Below are 10,490 nucleotides of genomic sequence, written 5' to 3'. Positions count from 1 at the left end.
AAAATGTTTTTGATTACTGTTAAGAGTATGACCTCAATGATCCCGACGATCTTACTTGTAACTTATGGTTAGGACAATCAACGAATCAAAAGTCTCCAAATTTATTATAAAAAAATATCAAATTTTGGATTCAATTCAGTTTGCTGTCAACCTCTGTCTTGAAATGACCGAATCATGACTGCATTGATTCTTCAACACTCGAAATCATGACTACATTGATTCTTTGCCACCATCTTTATTACTAAGGATTACTTAATACTCGAGATTGTGACTGCATTGATTCTTCACGGATTTGATTTACTACTGCCATTTTTCTTCATAATGTCTCAACACTTAAAAAATGCTGTTTCTGTGCAGTTCTAGGAGATACACACTCCTAGGCTTTGCCTTCTCTCTTTGAGAAGGGGTTAGTTTATTCCTAATCGCCTGAGGTGTCCCTACCAGGAAATGCCGATGGGGATGCATAGGCACTTTTTTGCAGGCCAGAGTGTCTCTCCTTGAAGATGATGACTTCTCAATCCAACCCTGGTGTCTAAGTTCTTGCAGTGGAAGAGAACTAAAAACCAACCTTCAAACAAGGAGCGTTTGTGGTGAAAGAGATATTAAAAGTAGCATAACATTTTGCCACATTGCACCACATGCTTCCAATCAGAAGACAGAAAATAAGATATTGATTACCAATACTCTTCAGAGTGCTGCCATAAATAGAAGCTAACAGAGTTGAAAGTTTTCTGGCATCTATGTACATCTAGAGTGAAGGGGTGTGATTTTGCTGCTAGTTAGGTTGTATATTTAAAATTCATCAGAGCACATTATTACTATGTTGAACAAAGTGTTGTTGTTATATTTAGGCAAGAATACATTTTTCCGTTTGTTTCAAAGATAAATCTAAATATGCTTCCTATTTTTCCATCACTTTATTTAAAGTTTGTATTTCATTTTTCTTTTTATGGAAATCACTCCTGACATGGTGTGAAGCCACTTAATGCAAGGAGGTAACAAGAACAAAAGATGATTATCACAAAAACAATGGATGTTTATTGGCCTTATTCTTGAAAAGACCAAGGCTATTGGTAGAAGGAAACTGCAAGAAGAGAGTTCCACAAACCTGCATTTCTTAGAAAGAAGCCACTGGAATAGAAAGCTGTATTACAATGCGGTATAAAAATAACAAATTAGTGAAGACTACTAGACTAACGCGTTAAAAAAAAAGCTGGAACAAAAGAAGCAGGGAATAGATTAGACAATTCTGAAGAACACATGCCATACTAGTATTTATTAAAGAAAAAAGGACTGATACTAACAACATTACATCTGTGAGAGAGAGGTTGCAGAGAAGAAGAAAGTTTGAGTTAATCAAATTACAGATACATTTTGCACTTTGTCAAGAAGCCTCAAATGAAACGTAGATTCACCAACCTAAATATGACAAAAGTACTCCACACATGATCTGATAGTAGATTTGTAGATTTTCCAATATGAAAGTTAAAGAAGCAAGCAATCTCAACATTCTCAGCAGAAAATTTGACACAAATTCATCAGGCATCAAATTCCGATCCAACACTGTGTAAAGTAAAGATACACCTTTGTCTTCCAGTCAATAATCCATAACAAATAAGGGAGATCACTTTAATAATTTAACAGAAAAAACAGAACTAGTTTCATCTTAATACAAAGGGGGACAACCTAACACTGCACAAGATCGCCTAATAACTTGAATGTTATGGCCTGAGAAAGGATTAGAGGTGGTTAAGGATGCCACAGAGGCCACAACCAAGAATACCTGAAATGAATAACGTTGAAAGTGTGTAGATTCTGACTCCATGTATGACAGATGAGTATTGAAGGTTGAGAACCGATTTTATTTACTACTAATAATTTGTATTAGGAGAGGCAAAGTGTTCGTAGGATGGCATGTGATTTAACAAAGGAGATGAATGTTCGTAAAATGCTTGTAGGTATGTATGAATTGACAAGGAATGAATGTTCGTAAAATGTTTGTGGGTATGCATGAATTGACAAGGAATGAATGTTCGTAAAATGTAACTTATCTTTTCAACGATGGGGAGGGTCAGGGTAGGCCGGTTGTCCTGCTGTCAGTGATGTGTGTCCTGACTTGTAACTGGAAAGCAAGGGTCTTCTTTCATCAGCTCTAGCAGCCTGGCATCTTCGTCGTCTTTCTCCTCCTCTCTCCTGGTTCCCTAAAAACCCTAGTTTTATAGTGGCAACCTGGCTCCCAGCGACTGTGATATTGCCATTGGTCGATAATTATTTTGTGGTTATCTTACTTTTTTCTTCCCAAGTGGAAGCGATGCGTGGAGCCATGTGCAAAAGATGATTTTTCATTTTGACTATCATGGTGGGTGCGTTAACATCCGGTTCGCTGCTAATTCTCATCATGTTCCCACAATGTCTACTAGACACTATCCTTGAGTGTCTAAGGTCTCTCTGTACATTGGTTTGTCAGGACAACCTCACATGAGGATACTTTTACTTAGAAGTAAACCCTGACCAAATATTCCAAATCACATAGTATTCACATCTCAAATAAGATTTCCTTGGTATGGTTAACCCACACTAACTTTTACGAGAAATGGTGCATCTTTTCCAAGTGATGTTACCTCAAGTAGCAACATCTAGCTTGATACTCCATCATACTAAATGATTTCTTGTCAGGAAAGTATTCAATTTTTTGCTTAAAAAACTAACAACACTTCATAATTATTATGATAGCTGCTTCACCAGACTGTTGAGGGATGAAGAAGACACACCAACTTGACTATTAAAAGGTGATACCAATCTTGAGTGAGATACAACGCCTTAGTAAATATAGATTAATCTGCTGTCTCATTATGACCTACAAGTTCTTCACTGGTCTGGTTGCAGACAGCATCTATAAACATTTCTGTTTTGAGGCAAGCAGGATGTAGGAGGAAGTGCTTAGGCACCAAGGACCAGTTGTTAATTAATAAAACCATCATTGAAGACTGTAGAAAGAGACAGAGGAATCGAAGAATGGCTTGGATTGATAACCAAAATGCATATGATAGTGTGCCCCACATAATCAAGAAACCCATGATTGAACACATATAGATGTGGCAGACAACCATGACATTAAACGACAATAATGGAAGAATAACAATCCCTGACGTGAAGATTCAAAGAGGAGTTTTTCAAGGTGATAGTTTATCTCCTTTGTTTTTTTTTTTTTGCTTGGCAATAGATCTGCTGAGTAAACTACTTAATAAAACTACAACCTGAGCCAGGGCCGCCAACAAGACTCGAACAAAAAAAACAAAAACAATCAAACATCTACTTTTCATGGATGACTTTAAGCTGTATAATAGTTCAGATGTTTACTGAATTCAGCTCTTACAGATTGTACACACCTTCTCAAAAGATATTGGAATGAAATTCGGTAGAAAAAAATATGCCAAATGCTCCATTAGAGCTGGGAAGAAGTTCCAAACTAAAAACATACAGCTTTATGAGTGTACTGATATCAAGACTTAGAAAAACAGACACAATACAAATACCTTAGCATAGAAGAAAATGACTCCAGTCAACATGGCAAAATGGGAGAAAAAATAGGCAAAGAATATATATGCCGGATATGAAAAATTTGCAAAATCCAGCTCACAAATAAAATAAGGTAATTGCAACTTCTGTTCCAATTTTCGGATTTTTTAATCATGCCCATTTTATTTTCTTTTGGTGGATTGATAGTTGCTATTTCTTGTGATGAATTAAGGGCAGAATAGATTCATTGATTGGTATAATAATTTAGTGAATGATTTTGCGCTATGAAACAGTTACTGTCAAGAATTGTAAATGTCAACATAATTAGAGAAATAAATTGTAAGATGGTCAACATCATAAAATTTGGAATATAGACTTTTGTCACTTGTTTGTTATATATATATATATATATATTAGTGGTGGGACGATTAATCAGAATCGGAATTGGGAATCGGAAAAATCGGAAGATTTGGGGGTATCGGAATCAGTATCGGAATCAGAAAAATTGATTCCTATTTTCCGATGCTAAAACGATTTTTTTAATTGTCTTTTTTTATTTGATTTTGTTTAAAGTAAAATCTTCCATTGCTGGTAATAATGAAAAAATAATAAATATTTATTGATTTTAAAATACCAGTAAAGCTAAAATCGATAGATCATCCTCCACAAGTGTATTTTGACGTTTAGGAAAATATCTGCATATTTAACAGGTGTTTTTACAAAATTCAGGGAAAATGACAACTCTATAGTTAAATAATTAGAGATTTATAAAGAATCGGTATTGGAATCAGGAATTTAGCATGGAATCGGTAGTTATATCGGAATCAGGAAAAATATTGGAATCAGCCCATAATGACAATATATATATATATATATATATATATATATATATATATATATATATATATATATATATATATCTGACTAGTGACAATCGGGAAAGACCATGGCATGGAGTGACAAAAGTTGGTTGTCAAAACCACATTGTGTAAACCATGTAGGTTTGTAATTCCTTATATTTGCTTGTTCTGCGACACCACTATTAACTACTGCATCACAGAATAAAGATATGTGCCCTCATGATAACCCGAAAGGGAGTGGGAAGAATTAGAGCATCAACTTGGTTAACTCCGGCAATGAACATGGATCATCCACAGATTTACAATGCTGTTGCAAGTGCTATTTTGCAAACGTCAAAGGAATATGAATCCATTGCACAAAAATGGGATGTCTCAATCGACAACAATGTAAATCTCAATCTGGTATAAATAAATCGATGGAATTGGTCCAGAGTCAGGATAATTACTACTCAACTAATGTGCATGAGAGGGCAACCAGTCTCAACTGAATAACGAAAGATGGAATGTGCTGAATAAGGAATTGTCCTTCATTCTCCGAAACAGTTTGAAGTTATGGAGTACTGTTGCCACATCTGAGCAGGAGCTGCTAGAAAGGACTTGTTCTGCCTTGATAGAGTTCAAAATAGACTTCGTAGCTTCGTAGGAGATGTCCTTTTTTCTTCCCTGCAAACTATCTCACAGAAGAGATGTTGCGAGTTTGTCTCTGATGTATCATTATTTTCATGGAAAGTGTTCGACTGAGCTTCAGTCTATGGTCCCCCCTCACCAAACTTTCACAAGAAACACTCGTTTAGCTGAAAACACTATCAATAATTCCCCCCCCCACTCTTTATCTGTGCCTAAACCTAAACGTAGATTCTTTCTTAGAACTGCACGCCTGTGGAATTGTCTTCCGTTTTCGTGCTTTCCGGCTGACTACAATATGGTTGTCTTCAAGTCTAACAAAAGCAAGTTCTTGATGAGCCGTTCCATATAAGTTAACAAATTTACCGAATTGATTACTATATTTTCCAATTTCTACTGTACACTCTTTAACCCTTATCCTCGAGTGGCCTCTTGGCCTTGATAATGTGGAGATGCCTGTGTAAAAAAAAGAAAAAGAAAAGGTATCTATCAAAATGAGGTTGCGTATTTTCATTGCAGTTGTGCATTCAGTATGCCTTGATCACTTCGGTTGCTGCAGACAGAAACAAGGAAAAAACTGTTAAAACAGCCAAAGAAGACAGAGAGAAAGGGCAACTCATAAGAGAGGAAAGGCTTCTTAAGAAGCAGCTTAAGGAAATGCCAGATTACCAGGATTTTGTGAGGAAGCGATTGTTCGAATTAAAAGGAAAGGATAGTTGTCATTTCAAGAGCTGAAAATGCAAAAAAAATGGTGACAAAAGAAACAAAAAGCTTGGCGTAACTTTGAAAAACATTAAAAATTGTTTGAGGAGAAAAAAACGGGGTCTTCAATATTCCAAAAGAAGACCTAGAAGCATATCTCTAAAAAAAAAAAAAAAATACTGACCCACTCTCCAACAACCCTCTGGTTCCTTTTAATGAAGAAAACTGTCCACAATCCTCAGGAGTAAATTTCGATAATATACCTTCAAGACTAGGTGAAATAAATGACTATTAGGAAAGTGAGAGCAGAGAGTTTACTGGGAATAAACGGTATTTTCTATAAACTTTATAAAAGATGCACTAAGATATTGGTAAGCCTCTGGAAGCTTTTATAGACAGCACATGCAAAGAAGTTTCTAGCAGAGAATTGGGAACTGGCAGATGGAATTCATATACCAAAGGAAAAAAAAAATCTCCAAAACCCTATACCAATTTCGACCAATTTCTTTATTTAACATAGAAGGTAAAATCTTTTTCAGTGTTATTGTTAAAAGGATGTCAGATTTTATGCTAGACATTAGCTATGTCAATACTTTAATATGGAAGGCTGGAACTCCCAACTTCCAAGGCTGTACCGAACATACAACTATGTTGTGGGAATAAATTAAAATGGCTAAAAAAGAATAAATTTGTTAAACTTCATGTCATTTGGCTAGACTTAGAAAATGTATATGGCTCAGTAAAACACCCACTACTTGAGAAAACAATGGATTTTTTTTATTCCGAAAGATATTAGAAATCTCATAATACCGTATTTCCAATGTGCAAATATGAGATTTTCTAATGATAGAAGTTAAATGTTGGTTTCGTTATGGGATGAGTTATTTCTCCACTACTGATGTGTTGGTAATGGAGATGATATTGTGTAGTTTTAAAAACAACACCATAAAGAAAAGGATCCCTTCTATGAAGACATTTATGGATGATGTAACCTTAGTTGCAGAATCCAGATTACAGGTGAAAAAAATAGTTATCTGTCTCAGGGGCTCTTCACATGGGCTGTGATTAAAATAAAGCCGTCAAAATGTCGCAATTTATCCACAATTAAAGAATCCTGTAAAGAAACAAAATCCCCACATTTTGTTGCACTTTAAAAATAATTTAGTTGAAAATTACATATCTATATCATTAATTGCTAAAGAAAAGATAACTTTAGTTTTTTTAAGCGCAACAAGATGTACATCACATAAAATAAATCCAAGGTAATTTTTAGATTCAGTTTAAATTAAATTTTTATACCCTATTTTGTAAAGTTTATAAAAGTGCACTTTGAAATTTAATAAATTCTGAATTCAATCTTGTACCTTAATTTTTAAAGTTTATAAAAAACATTTTTCATGCCTTGCAAGAAATGCTTTCCTAACTTGCATATATTTTTTCAACTGCTTATTATATTCTATGTATTTTTCATATTTCTCTACTAACCCTTCCCTATATACGCCATATTCTTCAGATATGACCACTTTTCTCCTATCTTATTTCTACTGTGAGAGCCTTTCCTAGTCTCACACAAACACACATTCACATTTCAAGCTATATTACTTGTCATATACATACGCGCACACAAACAGACGCGTCATATACATACGCACACACAAACAGACGCGCCCACGTCCACACACATACATATATTCACGTTCGCGTACATACACTCACATACACTCACATTCACGTGTATATATACACATGTTAACGTACACACATGTACTCACACACACGCACACGTACACACACAAGGACGACGTCACTTCCTTTCAAAGGAAATCCACACATGCGCAAAAGACCAACGGAAACACCTATAAAAGAAAGAGCAACAAGCGGCTTCTCCCTTTTTTCCGACCTGCCTTTCTGAGGTGGTTGGTCGGCGCACTAGCTGCCGCCGTTTCGGCAGGCGCGCGCACACGCGTGCCTCACACCACTTACCACTATGTGGGACAAAAAGCTAACAGACCGTACGTACACATTCTTTCTCTCTCTACATATACAACTTGTCCCTGAGAACACCTTCGCGTAGCTGACTGCTAACTGAGTTCAACCTTCTATCCTTTTTCTTTGTCTACACGTTGGACTATCATTCCCATTTTTCACTACGTTACTCACTTCTCTTCCCACGCGCGAACAAACGATAGTGACCCAAACTTGAGATAAACACACATTTCCTTTTTCTTTCTACACCACCAGTCCCGCAACAAACAATGGTTACACCCGCGCGGACATGAACACATGTTATATCTAAAACATTCTTTCAACAGTAAATAAACGACGTTTATCTTATCCATTGAGTTTTTGTTTCCTTCAATTCCATTCGTTTCATTATTCTTTTGTAATGGGATTGGGATTTATATGTCCTAGTCCTCTACACTACCTACACTCTCTACTTCCAGCTGCTATGTGCCTATATTCTCATTCATAAGCCAATTGTGAAGCCACCCTTTAATTGCCATTGCTCTCAGGTCCACTCTGACCCGGAGTGGTAGTACCTGTTAGGGTCCCAACTATGGGTTAAATAGAAATCGACTTGAAAACAAAAAATATATTCTATTAAGAAATCTTTCTTCAAAATCTTTGGATTCGGCATTAAATAATCTGAAAAGGGTTGATATGCCGTAAAACAAAAACAACCAACCAACCACCTATATAAAATAAAAAGAAGTGAATAACTTTGGAAAAATAACGACATCCGACAAAGAACTCAAAATTGCTGTATGGGAATGAAACAACATTTATTAACATATTTAAGAAATAGCAATTCAAACCATTCCAACGTTAAGGTGTTTGCAACGAGTGTTCATTAGACATTCTTTGCTAATAAGTATTTCATGGAAAAGACATAAAGTTTATGATTACTGATTTTCATGAACAGAAGGACACACATGGTTATTTTCTGAGGGGAGAAAGCCATTAAGCTATGTTAGCGTGATGCATGTATGTGCGTTAAGAAAACAGTAGTTTGTCGAAAAGAAATAATTCTTGTTCAATATGGTAACTTTCCATGGTGAGAATTTAAGGTGCATGATGCGTGCAAAGTCCTATTAGGTGATTTTAATGTCTCACAAGAACAGAGTCTGGCGTATGCGCCATGAATGGGCAACGGTGATGTTTACTTGTAAAACTGCATCCTGGACTGGTTTGATTTTTGAGGGCAAAATCTTATATAGGCGAGTTCTAGAACATTATAGTCTGTTTGCTGCATTACTACGCATGGAATGTAACATAGTTCCTTTATCACATGTGTGCAGATGGGCAAATTACGACATTGTCTTAACGCTTTCTGATATCCGTGGGTGTTGAAACAGTGATTGCTATGAGAATGTCTCTGCTGAAGATTTGTTCCGGTCGTATGTAGCGATGCTACAAATCCGGCATGCAAAGCTCTTATGGAAAATGTAAAAATATTCAGGAAAAATTTAAAAAATGGAAATGTGTAAAAATAGTATAGAATATATACAATAAAATGGAGTTTCATTCTATATTAATAAAGAACTTTATTTGTTATCTTCGTTAGTAGAAAAGACGAATGGGTTAGTAGGTTGAAGTGTTCTTGTGTAAAGATAGATTTAATATATTTCTGGCTTGTTCAGGAGAGAACAGTTCCGTTTATATGCTAGTAATGCATAGTTAGTAGTCGTCGGGACAAAGGAGACTGGTTAAAGGAGAAAGAAAGATAAAGGTATTCATTGTGTTTACATATGTAGGAGCGTGCATCCAATAGCATGATAAACAAAGTTCATTTGGGTACCGCATGTGGAAACATATAGAAGTTTGAAAGATCGCCATGTTGTCTTGCTGTACTCATGTTCAACCTGGGGCCAAAGCCCCAGGCTAATGTCTGCTACCAGCTTAAGCCAGTGAGAAAAGATGGTTAAGAGTTTCAGATTTTGCTTTTTTATGTACTTGGTCATGTAATTGAGAGCTGGCTTGTGATTGGATAAGCCAGGAAGAAAATGGATTTCAAATCTCGAGTCACGAGAATTAGCTTCTGCCTGTGATTGTAGCGAGTTTCAGCTGCTACAATAGTATGGTGTTTTTTTTCTTGTTTTTTTCTTTTTTTAATCATTTTCAGATTAAAAGAGAAATTTTTACTTTAAAAAAAGCCACGTTAATGAGCAAAACAGGATAAAACACATCAAGGCCACTTTTTATTTATTTTTTATTTTGTGTTGCATATCTCTAAAAAAGGCCCCGTTTGAAAACTTTAGAGACCCCTAATCTAATCTGCAAAGCTAGAAGTGACTTGGCATTTGAAGATTCACAGTATTATCATGTGAATGCCTTTACAAGAAGAAAAGTTTTTGTCACATATGTGCATGTTCATGTAGGACTGGAGCTGGGTTAAAAAGTCATCTATGTGCATAACAGTTAACTGAAGAGATGGCAAACTTCTGTCAAGAAGGAGCGTGTGTGTTTATATATGTGTGTGTGTATATATGTATATATGAGTGTGTGTATATGTATATGTGTGTGTATGTATGTATGTTACATGAAAGGGCTGTCTCTTTATCATGTAAGTAAAAAGACATACTAGATAAATGAAAATGATATTAGGAACAGGTTAGAATCGAACCCTGTAAGGCAAGTGTTAAAGATAATTGAGAATGGAATGTTGAAAATTAAGTCAATTGTTAATTCTATTAGAAATAGTTAAATATTGTTTATAGCGGAAAAAGAGTCGATAGTTCATTCTTTTAGAAATCTAGATATTAAATATGTCAGTTAAATGAATGC

This window comes from Euprymna scolopes, chromosome 26 (assembly GCF_053919585.1).
Source record: "Euprymna scolopes isolate OS-2025 chromosome 26, ASM5391958v1, whole genome shotgun sequence".
In the NCBI taxonomy this organism is placed as follows: Eukaryota; Metazoa; Mollusca; class Cephalopoda; order Sepiida; family Sepiolidae; genus Euprymna; species Euprymna scolopes.
Note: the sequence above shows the minus strand (reverse complement) of the source record.